Source organism: Oryx dammah, unplaced genomic scaffold (genome assembly GCF_014754425.2).
Source record: "Oryx dammah isolate SB20612 unplaced genomic scaffold, SCBI_Odam_1.1 HiC_scaffold_23, whole genome shotgun sequence".
Lineage (NCBI taxonomy): Eukaryota > Metazoa > Chordata > Mammalia > Artiodactyla > Bovidae > Oryx > Oryx dammah.
The window spans coordinates 79405309-79414083 of record NW_024070207.1 but is presented as its reverse complement, the minus strand read 5'-3'; the positions used below and the strand labels follow the sequence as shown (position 1 = coordinate 79414083).

The 8775-nt window shown below is 42.9% G+C and overlaps 1 long non-coding RNA gene across 1 annotated transcript; it reads right to left on the bottom strand.

The window, feature by feature from the left end:
* Positions 1–5354: 5354 nt before the first annotated feature.
* Positions 5355–8762, bottom strand: LOC120882116. The gene is made up of 2 exons (XR_005725420.1): positions 8462–8762; positions 5355–5791 (listed from the first exon to the last, which is right to left on the bottom strand). It is a non-coding gene; the product is annotated as an uncharacterized LOC120882116 (long non-coding RNA).
* Between the last annotated feature and the right edge of the window lie 13 nt (positions 8763–8775).

The window sequence follows — 8775 nt, the reverse complement described above, 5'->3', positions numbered from 1 at the left end:
CTATTTCAAATCCTGAAAGATGATGCTGTGAAAAGTGCTGCACTCAACATGTCAGTAAATTTGGAAAACTCAGCAATGGCCACAGGACTGGAAAAGGTCAGTTTTCATTCCAATCCCAAAGAAACGCAATGCCAAAGAATGCTCAAACTACTGCACAATTGCACTCATCTCACACACTAGCAAAGTAATGCGCAAAATTCTCCAAGCTGGGCTTCAACAGTACATGAACCATGAACTTCCAGGTGTTCAAGCTGGATTTAGAAAAGGCAGAGGAACCAGGGATCAAATTGCCACATCTGTTGGATCAAGAAAAAGCAAGAGAGTTCCAGAAAAACATCTACTTCTGCTTTATTGACTACACCAAAACCTTTGAGTGTGTGGATCACAACAAACTGTGGAAAATTCTTAAAGAGACGGGAATACCAGACCACCTGACCTGCCTCCTGAGAAATCTGTATGCAGGTCAGGAAGTAATAGTTAGAACTGGACATGGAACAACAAACTGGTTCCAAAATTGGGAAAAGAGTACGTCAAGGCTGTATATTGTCACCCTGCTTATTTAACTTATATGTAGAGTACATCATGGGAAAAGCCAGGCTGGATGAACCACAAGCTGGAATCAAGATTGCCGGGAGAAATAACAATAACCTCAGATATGCAAATATCAGCATCCTTATGGCAGAAAGCGAAGAACTAAAGAGCCTCTTGATGAAAGTGAAAGAGGAGAGTGAAAAAGTTGGCTAAAAACTCAACATTCAGAAAACAAAGATCATGGCATCTGGCCCCATCACTTCAAGTGATGGGGAAACAGTGGAAACAGTGACAGACTTTATTTTGGGGGGGGCTCCAAAATCACTGCATGTGGTGACTGCAGCCATGAAATTAAAAGACACTTGCTACTTGGAAGAAAAGTTATGACCAACCTAGACAGCATATTAAAAAGTAGAGACATTATTTTGCCAACAAAGGTCTGTCTAGTCAAGGCTATGTTTTTTCCAGTAGTCATGCATGGATGTGAGAGTTTGACTATAAAGAAAGCTGAGCACCAAAGAATTGATGCTTTTGAATTGTGGTGTTGGAGAAGGCTCTTGAGAGTCCCTTGGACAGCAAGGAGATCCAACCAGTCCATCCTAAAGGAAATCAGTCCTGAATATTCATTGGAAGGACTGACGCTGAAGCTGAAACTCCAATCCTTTGGACACCTGATGTGAGGAACTGACTCATTGGAAAAGACGGTGATGCTGGGAAAGATTGAAGGCAGGAAGAGAAGGGGATGACAGAGGATGAGATAGTTGGATGACATCACCACCTCGATGGCATGAGTCTGAGCAAGCTCTGGGAGTTGGTGATGGACAGGGAAGCCTGGCGTGCTGCAGTCCATGGAGTTGCAAAGAATCGGACACAGCTGAGCTACTGAACTGAAGTCACTCACTTTAAGCATTCAATTTAATTATTTTAGTAAAGTTACCAGAATGTGCTCTAATCACCACAATCCAGTTTTACAGCATTTTCATCATCTCCATAAGACCCCTCATGCCCAAATACATTTAATCCCTCTTCACATTCCCAGTCCCAGGCAACTGCTAATCTAGTTTTTGTCTCTATAGATTTGCCTTTTCTGGATAATTCATATAAATGCAATATATTGATGTTTGGTATTTGACTTCTTTCACTTAGTATAATATTTTTGAGCTTCAGTCATGTTGTAGCATGTATCAGCAGTTTGTTTCTTTTATTACTGAGAACAGTATTCCGTCCAATGATCTTTTACCTGCTCCCCAAATCAACCCTTTACTGGATCTACAACTATAATGTATAAAATCCCCCTGACACCCTGACCTCAAAACAGGCCCGTAAACTGCATTGGAGACTGTACCTGCCAGCCTTCAGCTATGTCCCCAAACCGTGCTATTGATCCTCAAACTTCATCTCTAAACTATCCAACCAGGTCCTCATCTTCACTTCCAAATCTTCCTACTTTACTTTACCCTCACACTGCCCTCTAACTCCCAAGATTATCCCCAAATTGCCCTTTCAATGATACCCAACTCTAATCTCAAACTATTCTCCAACAATTATAAAATTCATCTCTCAATTTCCCTTCCAAGAGCCCCCATCTCTACCTCTAAATACTCCTTAACTACCTTGCCTTGGTCCCACAGCTACAGCCCCAAACTATACCTCCAAGCCACACTTCAGTAACAGCTATAGCTGTCTTAAATTACAGTCTGCCTCCATATCCACTGGTCCCACATCTGGGAATAGGGAGGGCCAATTGTGTTATGCCATTTTATACAAGGGACTTATGCATCCTTGGATTTTGGTATTTGTGCATGGGGGTGTCCTGGAACCAATCTCCCCTTGGATACCAAGGGGCAACTGTACATGCAATACACCCACAAAAGATTTTCCAATTTTCTCCAACTGTACCACCCAAACCACCTTCCAGAGACTCCCAACTGTGCCTCCAAACCCCTGGGAGTCATCCTCTGGTGACTCCCCCAACACCACCTCAATCTTCCATTTGATGGCTCCAACTGCACCCAAACATTTTCTAATGCCCTCATTATACCCTCAAACTGCCCTCAATAAGCTTCAAGCATACCCTTGAGTCCATCTAACAACCCTCAAATCTACCCCTAAGCTTCCTGTGGCTACTGTGATGAATCACCACAAATTTGGTGGTTTAAAATGTAAAAAATTTAAAATAATTGATTCCTTCAGTTCTGAGAGCCAGAAGACCAAAATTAAGGTGCCAGCAGGGTCATGCTCTCCTCAGAGGCTCCAAGGGAGAATCTGCTTGTTGCTGCTTCCTCTTTTGATGAATATCAGCCTTTTTTGGCTTGTGGCCATTTCAGTACAATCTCTGCTTGATGGTCACATTGCCTTCTTTTCTGTCAAATCTGCCTCTGCCTCCCTCTTAGGAGGACACTATGGTTACAATTAGAGTCGCTTGGACAATCCAAGATAATCTCTCCATCTCAACATTCTCGCCTTAATCACATCTGCAAACTGCAGAGTCCTTGGTCTTTTTCTTCTTTTTTCTCGTTTATGGTAAATTCAAAGGTTACAGGGATTAGGATGTGCATATCTTTTGGTGAGGACATCAATCAGCCTACAACAGTATACCCCTTGGCCTCCAAAGATACACATCCACTCTATGTGAAATAAACATACCTTATCCCAGTACTCCCAGAATTTCAACCCATCACAGCATCAAATCAAGTTCAAAATCTGAGTTTAATATCATCAGCTTAGAAATTTCACATCTCATCATCTAAATAATCTAAATTCGGTATGAGTGAGACTCTGGGTATGATCCACTCTGAGGCAAAATTCCTCTCCATCTTTGGAGTTGTGGAAGTAGAGAACCAGTTATCTGTTCCCAAAGCACATTGGTGGGACAGGCATAGGATAAGAGTTATAGATATTCTTATTCCCAAAGGGAGAAAACAGAAGGGGAAAAAAAGGTGTGACTGGTCCCAAGTACTTGTGAAATCCAGCAGGGCAAGTTTCATTTAGTTGTAAGACCTGAGAAGCAGTCTCTGTGGCTTGAGGCTTCACATGTGGGCTCAAGGCTGTGCTGTCAGTCAGTCTTCCTTTCCCTTGAAGGGTAGCACACGTTTGCAGCTAAGTAGTTTTAGCCTGTATCCTTCCAGTAAAATTTTGAGAGTCCAACATCATTCCTTCATTTTATCCTGCATGTGCTATTTTTTCAAGCCCATTAGGCAGTGTTTCTGTCTGCAAAACATTCTGAAAAATCTTTTGGGTCTCCCATGGGCGGGGGGCGCATAGAGATTCACATCATTAGACAAGAAAAGTGGAGAAAGTGTCAGTTGCTCGGTCGTATTTGACTCTTTGAAACCCCATGGACTGTAGCCCACCCTTTTTTCCCCTTCTGTTTTCTCCCTTTTGGAATAAGAATATCTATAACTCTTATCCTATGCCTGTCCCACCAGTGTGCTTTGGGAACAGATAACTTGTTCTCTACTTCCACAACTCCAAAGATGGAGTGGAATTTTGCCTCAGAGTGGATCATACCCAGAGTCTCACTGCAGCCCCTCTGTCCCTGGGATTTCCCAGGCAAGAACACTGGAGTGGGTTGTCATTCCCTTCTCCAGGGGATAGAACCCACATCTCCTGCATTGGCAGGCAGATTCTTTACCATCTGAGCCACCACAGGAGCTCATTAGACAAGAAGGTCCTCCTCAAATTTTTCATGGATAATCCTATCTCTATTCCTGACTTCTTCTGAGACAGTTGAGGGGATCATGAGTCACACAACATCTCCTTGGTACTAGCAAAATGCTGTCCTGCCACACCCTTAGCTTTCTCTCTAGAGCATACTTTTCAGACAATTCATCTCCTAAATTTTGTCTTTTGCAATCTGGACAGCCTGAGAATTTTCCAAATCATCAAATCCTGGGTCTATTTTGCTTAATAGTTCTTCCTTCAATTTCTCTCTTTCCTTTTACATTTCCCCACAGGCAGCAAGAAGAAACCAGGTAGTACCTTCAACATTTTCCTTGGAAACCTCCTCAGCTAAATATGCATCACTTACAAGTTCTGCTTTCCATACAACTGTAGGACACAATTCAGCTAAGTTTTCTGCCTTTATATAATAAGGACTTTCTTTCCTCTAGTTTCCAATAACATGTTCCTTGTGTCCTTCTGAGCCCTCACCAGCAGCACCTTTAACATTAATATTTCTATGAGCATTCTGTTTATGATGATATATACATATGTTTTCTCTAAGACAGTGCATGCTTTCCCTACTGTGCTCCTCACTTCCTTCTGAGCCTTCATCAGCAGTGCTTTTAACATTCATATTTCTACCAACAGTTTATTCAAGACAATCTAGGCTTTTTCTATCACATACTTCAAAATTCTTCCAGCCTCTGCTCACTAATTCCAAAGACAGTTTAATAATTTCAGGTACTTGTTACAGCATATTATGGACTTCTGTCTACCCTACCCCGCCCCTGATTAATTTGTTGAATCCCTAACCCCCAATATGATTGTATTTGGAAATAGGGCCTTCAAGGAGATGATTAAGGTTAAATGGGGTCATAAGGATAGGGTCCTTATCCAATAGAACTGGTGTCCTTATGAGAAGAGGGAGAGATACCAAGAGTGCACATGCGCAAAGGAAAGAGCACGTGAGGACACAGCAAAAAGCAGTCATGTGCAAGTTAGGAAGACCACTCTCATCGGAAATCAGCCCAGATGGCCCAGTGATCTTGGACTTCTAGCCTCCAGGACTATGAGAAAATAAACTTCTATTGTTTAATACACCCAGTCTGTGTATTCTATTACGACAGCCCAAGCAGATCAAGACACAGCAGCATCTCATATCCAGGTACCAAAATCTACTTTATGTGACTGCTATAAATAATCAACACAAATTTGGTGGCTTAAAAATATAAGAACTCTACTCTTTCACAGTTCTGAGTCATAAGTTCAAAATCCGTTTCACTGGGCAAAATCAAGGCGTCAGCAGGGCCATACTCTCCCTGGAGGCTCTAGGGAAGAACATGTTGCCTCTTTCAGCTCCTGGTGGCTGCTGGCATTCCTTGGCTTGTGGCCATATCACTACAATCTCTGCCTCTGTGGTCACGTTGTCTTCTCCTTTGCTGCTGCTGTTAAGTCACTTCAGTCGTGTCTGCCTCTGTGCGACCCCATAGACGGCCTCCCAACAGGCTCCGCTGTCCCTGGGATTCTCCAGGCAAGAACACTGGAGTGGGTTGCCATTTCTTCTCTGTTACGGTTTGTCAACTCTTTCTCTGGTTTCCTAGTATAAAGACATGGGGTTACAATTAAGTTCCATTCAAATAGTCCAGGGCAATCTCCCGATCTCAAAATCCTTAATTTAACCACATTTGCAATTCCCTGCTCTTTGCCGTATAAGGTAACATTTACAAATTCCAGGGATTAGGACATGGATATCTTTTGGGGGGCCATTAGCCCACCACACTATCTTATGACAATTAACAGTTCTATGAAAAATTCCTTAAACTACAAAAGACCAAACAGTAACTTTCGATACTCCCTCCAACTGCATCTCAAACCATCTTCCAACCACCCTCCCCAAAAGTATTCCCAATTTACCCTCCAGAAGCTTCTATCTACACTCCTATACTGTCCTCTAGTAGCCCCATTTCTCCTGAAGATGTGATTCTTTAGTTGTGTAGCAACTGTCCTGTAATAGACCCCCAACATCACCCCACGCCATCCTCAATCACCACCAACATCTCTTTATAAATATCCCCAATTTTACCACCCAACTGCCCTCTCTTCTCTCTCCATATCTCCCATTTACCCCACTCTTCAGTTGCATTGCAATGAAACCCCAGCTTCCAGAGAGAGACAGAGATAGAAACTGAGAGAGCAGTGTTGAAAAAGTTGTGACTTGTGAGCAAGAGATTAAAAGAGACAGACAGATGGAGGATGGATGCAAGGTATGTGATGGGGATGCACTTGTCATGGAGATATTTGGGATGTGTGTATGAGGCTGGTGTTTGTAGAATTGGGGTATGTGACAGGATAGCTAATCTTTGGGTTTAATGCTGTAATTTTTTTCTCTCAGTCTGCTGCAAGTCTTTTAACTCGTTCATAGCATCTTTCGTCAGATTATAGTTTTATATTTTGATGGGTAAAACTGGAGAAATGGTGGAGCATGGTGATAAAGAGTGCCTGGGTTCCACAGCAGGTTTTATAAACTGAGGTGACCTAGGGCAAGTGATTTAACTTTGCTGTACCTTGATTTCCTAATCTGTAGGATGAGTAATAAATGGAAGCCTCCTCAGAAGTCTGTTTTGAGAATTAAAATGAATTAATACAGATAAAGTGCCAAGAATGATTGATAGATGTTTTATTATTATTTCCTTTATAGCTTTGCTTTTTGTATCCTGTTTAAGAAGGCCTTCTTTTTTTGCCAAAGACTTAAACATATTCTCCAAACATATTTTTTCTGATATTTCTTACAGGTGTTTTGTGTTTGGCCATGGCACGCAGCATGTGAGCTCTTAGTTTCCCACCCAGGGATTGAACCTGGGCCCTCTACAGTGGAAGCATAAAGTCTTAGCCACTGGACAACCAGAAAAGTGTGATAGGTGGTATTCTTTTTCAATGGTTAGGTCTTTAGCCAATTTAGAATTAATTTTTCTGAATTGAGTAAATTAGGAATCGAATCCCTCTTCCCCAGAAGCGAGTCATTCTCCCCAGACCATTTTAGTAACTAGCCCATCTCCCAGTGACTTGAAGTATCACTTTTGTCATTTACTAATTCCCATAATACATTGATCTAGTTTTTCTATTCCTACTCCCATATTACAATGTTTTAATTACTAGAACTTTGTCAGACATTTTGAATTTGGTTAAGACGGTGCCCTCTTTCTTCTTTTATAAAATTAGATATCCTTGCATATTTAAGGCACCATAGGAACATCAGGTCTGCAAGTTCCATTTTGCAGTAATGTATTGATTTTTAAAAAATTAATTTGGGAAAGAATTGTCATCTTTATTATGTGGATAATGTTTGTGAGCATAGAGGGATGTGGATGTTTCCCAAGCCAACTTGGGAAATAAGGGTGCCCGTACAGGAAGGTGCAAAGCAAATGGGACCCCAGTGAAGTTCCCAGTGGTCCAACTGATGGGCATGGTCTTGGGACGTTGGGAGGGATAAAAGGAGGGCTGCAGGTCCGGATGTTTTGTGAGCTGACTGTGCATCTGAAGATCTGGGTGGGACTCTCTGCTGTGTGCAAGCCAGCTTGCATATATCTAGCACACAGAGGAGCTCAAAAATTTTTGTTAAATCAGTGCACAAAGGAGTGACTCAATTAAATTTTGGAGAGATTATTGTATGTCAAACAACCTGCCAGCACTATTCATAACAGTGCTAATCTTCATAATAACCCTTCCAGACAGGTATTATGACCCCCCATTTGACAGGCCAGGAAAACTGAGGCTCAGAGAGGGGAAGTCCCTTGCCCATCTTCAAACCCAGGTCTTTATGATTCCAGAAGTCATCCACAGAAGGGACCAGTTTTCATTTCCATCATTCCACTCATTCATCCATCTGTCAAGGATTTACTAAACACCTACTGGGAAGCACAACAACCAAATACAACAACCGCTCTAAATGACACAGAGTTGGTGGAGGGCTTCTAGGAAGACCACCTGGGCAGCTGGACTTTAGGTACCGAAAGGGTAAGGTTTCTGGTGTGCACCTCCAGGCAATTTTTACAGCTGCCTAGGCCTCAAGGCTAGGGCTTCCCTGGTGGCTCAGTGGTAAAGAATCTGCCTGCCAATGTAGGAGGCTTCGCTTCGATCCCTGGGTCGGGAAGATGCCTGGAGAAGGGAATAGAAACCCACCCCAGTATTCTTGCCTGGAAAATCTCATGGACAGAGGAGCCTGGCCGCTACAGTCCATAGCGTCGCAAAAGAATCGAACATAACTTACTGACAAAACAACAAGGCCTCAAGGCTATGGCTTTGGCTGAGAAGGCAACGCTAGATCAAGGTGGCAGCACGGTTTAGGCAACAAATATTACGAAGATTGGCCTAGAGGGGGCGCGTTTCCGCAGGTAGAAGCGTAGCCTGGAGACCCTCCTCGCACAGACGGCCATCAGTACGCAGGCGCAGAGGACCCAAGGCGCGGCTTAATATCTTGCGGAGGGATAATTTGCGAAGAGAAGGCGTGCCTCAATGAAATTACCTCTCATTGATTTGCCTCTGTCTCTGAGGGCGTGGCCCCTTCTCGGAATAAGGGCCTGC